The sequence below is a fragment of the Notothenia rossii genome, assembly GCF_949606895.1.
Source record: "Notothenia rossii genome assembly, chromosome: 5".
NCBI lineage: Eukaryota > Metazoa > Chordata > Actinopteri > Perciformes > Nototheniidae > Notothenia > Notothenia rossii.
The window spans coordinates 16827274-16833392 of record NC_136903.1 but is presented as its reverse complement, the minus strand read 5'-3'; positions in this window follow the sequence as shown (position 1 = coordinate 16833392).

The following is a 6119-nucleotide window of genomic DNA, read 5'->3' as shown; positions in this document are numbered from 1 at the left end:
TATAAGTGGGGAGTGGACCTGACACCCTCTAGTCTAGGGAGGTCCGGGGGCATGCTCGCCCGGGAACATTTTTTTTTAAATATTGAAGTTAGATGCATCAATCTGGTGCACTTTGAGAGCAAAATGAAGAGATATATGGATACCTCTCAACATCCATAATGAAACAACTGTAAACAGATTTACTTTTTCTTTATGGATATAAAAGAAAGTAAAGCTTGACTCCTACTGGCTGGTTAAATGACTCCTCGTCCCTGAGGCCACTACCAGTTTTTTGTGCCATTTTGCTGGATTAGTTGTCAATAGCGTTGCTGCACAAAGTGATAGCCCTCTAGTTTAAATCTACTACCCAAAAAGAAACATATGGAGATGGGTTACTATTTTAAAAAAATTGCAAATCTATTTGGGAACAGTGGGGCCGGGCCTCAAATCCTATAGGGGGGTCCGGGGGCATGCTCCCCCGGTAAGATTTTTTTTAAAATGTTGGACTTAAATGCATCAATCTGGTGCATTTTGAGGTGGAAATAAAGAGACTACACCCATATGAAACAAAAATGTATACATTTAAATAATCATAAAATCATAAGTACATGGCCATAACCAATAACATACAATATCCAATATGAAAAAACATTGAAACTTGTTTATTTATTTGTTTTTGGTTCATTTATAGTTGTGAGTGTGTCTGGGCTCCTGAATCGACCTCTCCTGTCTCCCTCCTCTCCCCCCTGCTCCTCTTTAAGGCAACAGCAAAGACTAGTTTTAGCTCTCAACAAGTTTATCTTACCTTTTTTCACCTAGTTAACATTTTGTTTGTATTATTCATGCATATTTTACTAATCACTACCCCCTCAAATGGAAATATGTGTTTACATAAATGGTGACCGAACCGTTTGAGACCCACTGAGATAACTTAAACTAAGTTAACTATCTAAAGACTCATAGAGTAATTTACCTCACCAGAGCTATAGTTATCAGCCTCTCAGTCTGACAGCAAAGGACTCTCCCTCCACCTTGTTGTTGAAACAGCTCCTTATATCCGTTAGCGCAGCTAGCTAGCACCAGATGCTAACAACAATACACGTAACCGGTGCGCGCGCTTTCTCGCTCGCTCGCGCCACACATACACCAACACACACCCTCCCGACCTTGAATGACACACAGAGACCAATCGTGGGCATTAGTATGATCTGTATGAAAGTGGCAATGTCGGCAGGCCACGTCATGTAGACAGCCAGTCACCCTCTGTGAGGCAGAGTCAGACCCACATTTGCGCTGCGTTGCGTTTACAATACGTATATTGCCGGCGGCTGAGTACCGGCATTTTACTGAGTACCGGCACCTTGCCGGTACTCAGTAAGAAGTGCCGGTACCACATGGGTAAAAATCAGAAGTGCCGGTACTGCGTGCCGATGAGTACCGGCCCAATTCAAGCACTGGATATGGTATGTTATTGGTTATGGCCATGTTATTAAGATGTTATGATTTTTTAAATGTTTACAATTCTGTTTCATATGGGTGTAGTCTCTCTTTATTTCCCCCTCAAAATGCACCAGATTGATGCATTTAAGTCCAACATTTAAAAAACATTTTTACCGGGGGAGAATGCCCCCGGACCCCCCTATAGGATTTGAGGTCCACCCCCACTTAAAATATGTTCACATGAATAGGTTCCTAAATAGATTTGCACATTTGTTTAAATAGTAACCCATCTCCATATGTTTATTTTTTGGTAGTAGATTTAGAGGGCTATCACTATAGGCAGCAACGCTGTAAATATTGACAAATAAATCCAGCAAAATGGCACAAAAAACTGGTAGTGGCCTGGCTGGGTGTATAATTCCCGGCCTGACTTATTGTCCCAGTCCGGCCCTGATGGTGATTAATCATGATTGATTCATTATTAAGCTGTGATTAATCTGATTAAAATGTTTAATCGTTCGACAGCCCTACTCTAAATCAGTTATAGCTGTTATCTGGACCATTACATTATAATGCAGGGAAATGTGCACTTTACTTTCAGGTAGATGGTTCATGATTGGATGTAATGGCAGCTATTTGTTCCACTCGCTGCTGTTCAACTATGATGACACACACAAAAAAGGACTATCTGATTCCTCATTAAATGTTCTTTATTCCTGCTTCATAACACTCGATGAGGGCACAGTCTGTCTGGATGGGTATAATAAACAATTATTCTAGTTAACCCTTGTGTGGTGTTCGGGTCAAATGGACCCGATTTCCATTTTCAATGAATAAAAACAAATATAAGGATATTTTCGTTCAACCTGAAACTGGCCGGGGCTTATTTATTGTGAAGGACATGTGGAATTGTTTTTATTTTTTTCCACTTATGAAAATATTCCCACCCGCATTAATGTCCTTCATAAGAGGTTCGGGTCAATCTGACCCAGATACAATACCAGGACAGACAGACAGAGAAAAACACACAGAAACTAAAGACACACACACACACACACACACACACACACACACACACACACACACACACACACACACACACACACACACACACACACACACACACACACACACACACACACACTTTGTAGTGTGTACACACAACTATCCTAGAACATTATAAACATTTTAGATCTTCCAAAAATGTATAAACATTTTACATTTTCTCGCACTGTCCCCCTCGCATCTGCACGCCGGAGGAGGGACTAAACAGAGACATAACCTCACATTACAGTGTATAGTGCAGAACTACAATTATCTACCAGCAAAATGGCCAAAAGATATTCTGCTCAGAGAGCCTTGGAGCTAATAATGGATGAGAGTGAGTGGAATGCACTAGAAGAACACAGTGAAGTGGAACAGGAAGACATTTCTGAAGATGAGGATAATGTGGATAAACCCAGAATGGAACCAAAAGAAGCTCCAAAGAAGACACATTTTCTGGAGGAGCTTGGCAAGGCACTGGTAATACCTCACAATGTGAGGTGTTACCAGTGCCTTGCCAAGCTCCTGGGTTCCTGGGGATGTGTTTTATTTGCTGCATGTGAGGCTCACATGCAGCAAAGACAACACATCCCCAGGAACCCAGCCTCTGTTGCTATATTGAGGAAGATGGTGGCAGCTGGAGGTGGAGGGATGTGGTGAAAAAAATGTCTGAACTAATACATATTTTACTGTTCTAGATTGCACCCTGTGCCGGCAAAAGGAAGCGCTGTGAGTTCTGTGGACCCTCAAAGGACTCCAAGACACAGACTACATGCAGCAACTGCAACAAGTACATCTGTGCTATACACACAAAGAAGTTCTGTACATCATGTGTTTCCTAAATGGACTTGCCCATTGGCTCACATGATGTTCTGCAGCGTCACTTCATCAATATATTTTTCGGATATACTGTATTTTATGAAGTGACTTTTAATTGTTTTCATTTGCTTTGTGTTTATATCTGTTCTATGTCATTTATATGGATGTTTCATCATCTCTATATATTTCACAGCCAAATACTTTTGGATGTGTGGTTCTTGTGTTTCAATTACTGTTAAATTGCTTTATTTCCTTCAGGGCTTTGATTATTAGAATAAAAATAATAAACATTAATGAGATAACAAACTGTCCTTCACTGCAAACATCTCTGCTACAACCCGCTGCTGCAGATACACTCTTTACAACATCAGGAGGATACGTCCCCAGCTGACCCAGACATCAGCGCAGATTCTGGTCCAGGCTCTCGTCATCTCACGCCTAGACTACTGCAACTCCCTCCTGGCTGGTCTACCTGCATGTGCCATCCGACCTCTGCAGCTCATCCAGAATGCAGCGGCTCGTCTGGTCTTCAACCTTCCCAAATTCTCCCACACCACACCGCTCCTCCGCTCCCTTCACTGGCTTCCAGTAACTGCTAGAATCCACTTCAAGACACTGGTACTTGCGTACCATGCTGTGAATGGATCTGGCCCTTCCTACATCCAGGACATGGTTAAACCGTACACCCCAGCACGTGCACTCCGCTCTGCATCAGCCAAACAGCTCGCTGCACCCGCACTGCGAGGGGGACCCAAGTTCCCGTCAGCAAAAACACGTGGGTTTGCTATCCTGGCTCCAAAATGGTGGAATGAGCTCCCCATTGAAATCAGGACAGCAGATAGCTTACACATCTTCCGACGCAAACTGAAAACTCATCTCTTTAGACTCCACTTCGAGCGATAGAATTACTAACAAAGCACTTATATACTAATAAAGGGCTGGCTTTCTAAATGCCAGTTGAGTAGCACTTGAAATGTTTGGCTCTATGAAACCTGATGGACTTATATGATTCTGTTTTCTTAAAGGTTGTATCTTCCTGGTCGAATGCACTTATTGTAAGTCGCTTTGGATAAAAGCGTCAGCTAAATGCAATGTAATGTAAAAAATGTAATGTAATGAAAAAATGTTTCATTTACATTTGTCCTAGAAAAGCATGAGCAAAATGTAAACCTAGTTTTTACAGTGTATTTTTCTTAACATAAATTACATTTTTATCACAAAAAGCGATGGACACTTCCATTGTTAAATTTGATCTAGCAAAGAGTATTTTCAAAAACTAATCATATATTTCATTTATATTGTTGGGGAATGAGTTAAAGACAATATATATATAAGGAATTGTGCATGTGGAATTTAGTTCTGTATTTTTTTTAAACCCTGAAATATATCCCGGGTCAATTTGACCTGAACATTACCAAAGGGTGCGGAATGTGAACATAACACAAGGGTTCAAAAGCACAAGATGTTTTTGTGTTCACTAGGTTATCAGACAGCCCAGCAGACCCTGACATGTATTAGAGGTTAATGACTTAATGACAGATTGTGTGGCACAACATTAAACACCAGTTGGTTCATTAATAACCCATAAAATGTTTTATGGACACTATCAACTCATTTTCCAACAGTCAAATAAAGATGACAGAAAAAGACGATTTAGATTTGTCAACGCTGTGAATGAGAAAACAATTGTTGAAAGTATAACCCTCGATTTACCCATGTAGCTTATGTTTGTTTCATCCCTTAAATACTATACCTTTTTGTAACCGAGTCATTCTACAGAAAAGGTAGAATCTGGTGATACAAATCTGCTGAAATATTTTCCTTCTAAACACATCTAAAACCTGTTAAATAGCAATAACTAACTCTTAACTTGATGAATCCACAACAAGTAGAGCTTAAAGTATTTGTATTATTTGTATTATTTGTATACATTATACAAAGCTTATTTATATAGGAACGTCACTGGTGTTACGTGTTACCTGGAAGAAGAGTAGCACCAGTGACGGTAACACCAGTGACAATTTGGAGAAGACACTACCATTTTAACAAAATTGCTGCAATGTGTCAGACCACATATGGCTTCAGTCAATATCAAAATCGTTTAACTCTTCAATACAATACATTTTCCCATTCAAATGCTCACCCCTAGGGCCACGAAATGAGTAACACTAATGACAGACTTGAAAGACGCGCGTAAAATTTGAAGATAAAATGACACCTTTAACAAACAAAGTAAGAAGTATAGACTTTCCTTATGTCTTTGTCCACTGCACTGCATCAAATGATCTCTTGTTACAGGAAGCACTTCAGTTACAGTACATTATTTAAAAAAATAAAAGCGTTTTGTGTAGCAGTAACACCAATGACGTAATTATGGGTGACTGACATTTATTTGATATTATTAATAATAATTTGCGTTGTTTTTTTACCATTTCAGTGTTATATTTAATGTATGTAATGTTATGTAAATATAAATTAGATTTATTTATTGAAAAAGAAATTGCAATTTATGTATAAAACAATTTTTTATTTATTTTTTATTTAGTACCATTGCAAAGACAATCTCTATTTATTCAACATATATAATGAATGTGAGTATTAGGAAAACGTCATGTATCTTTGGTGTCTGCAAAAGTAAGTGACAGTACATCCACCTTTTCTGTAGAATGACCCAACCACGGACTATACAATTTAATGATATGTAGCCTACTGTACATATGACCACTCACATTATGGAAAACTGGCTATATTGTACCAGAATCATTGCTAATCGTTCTACATACAATTGTACTTAGTATCAATACTAGTTGCCAGGAAAACCTTGGTGTATATTAAAA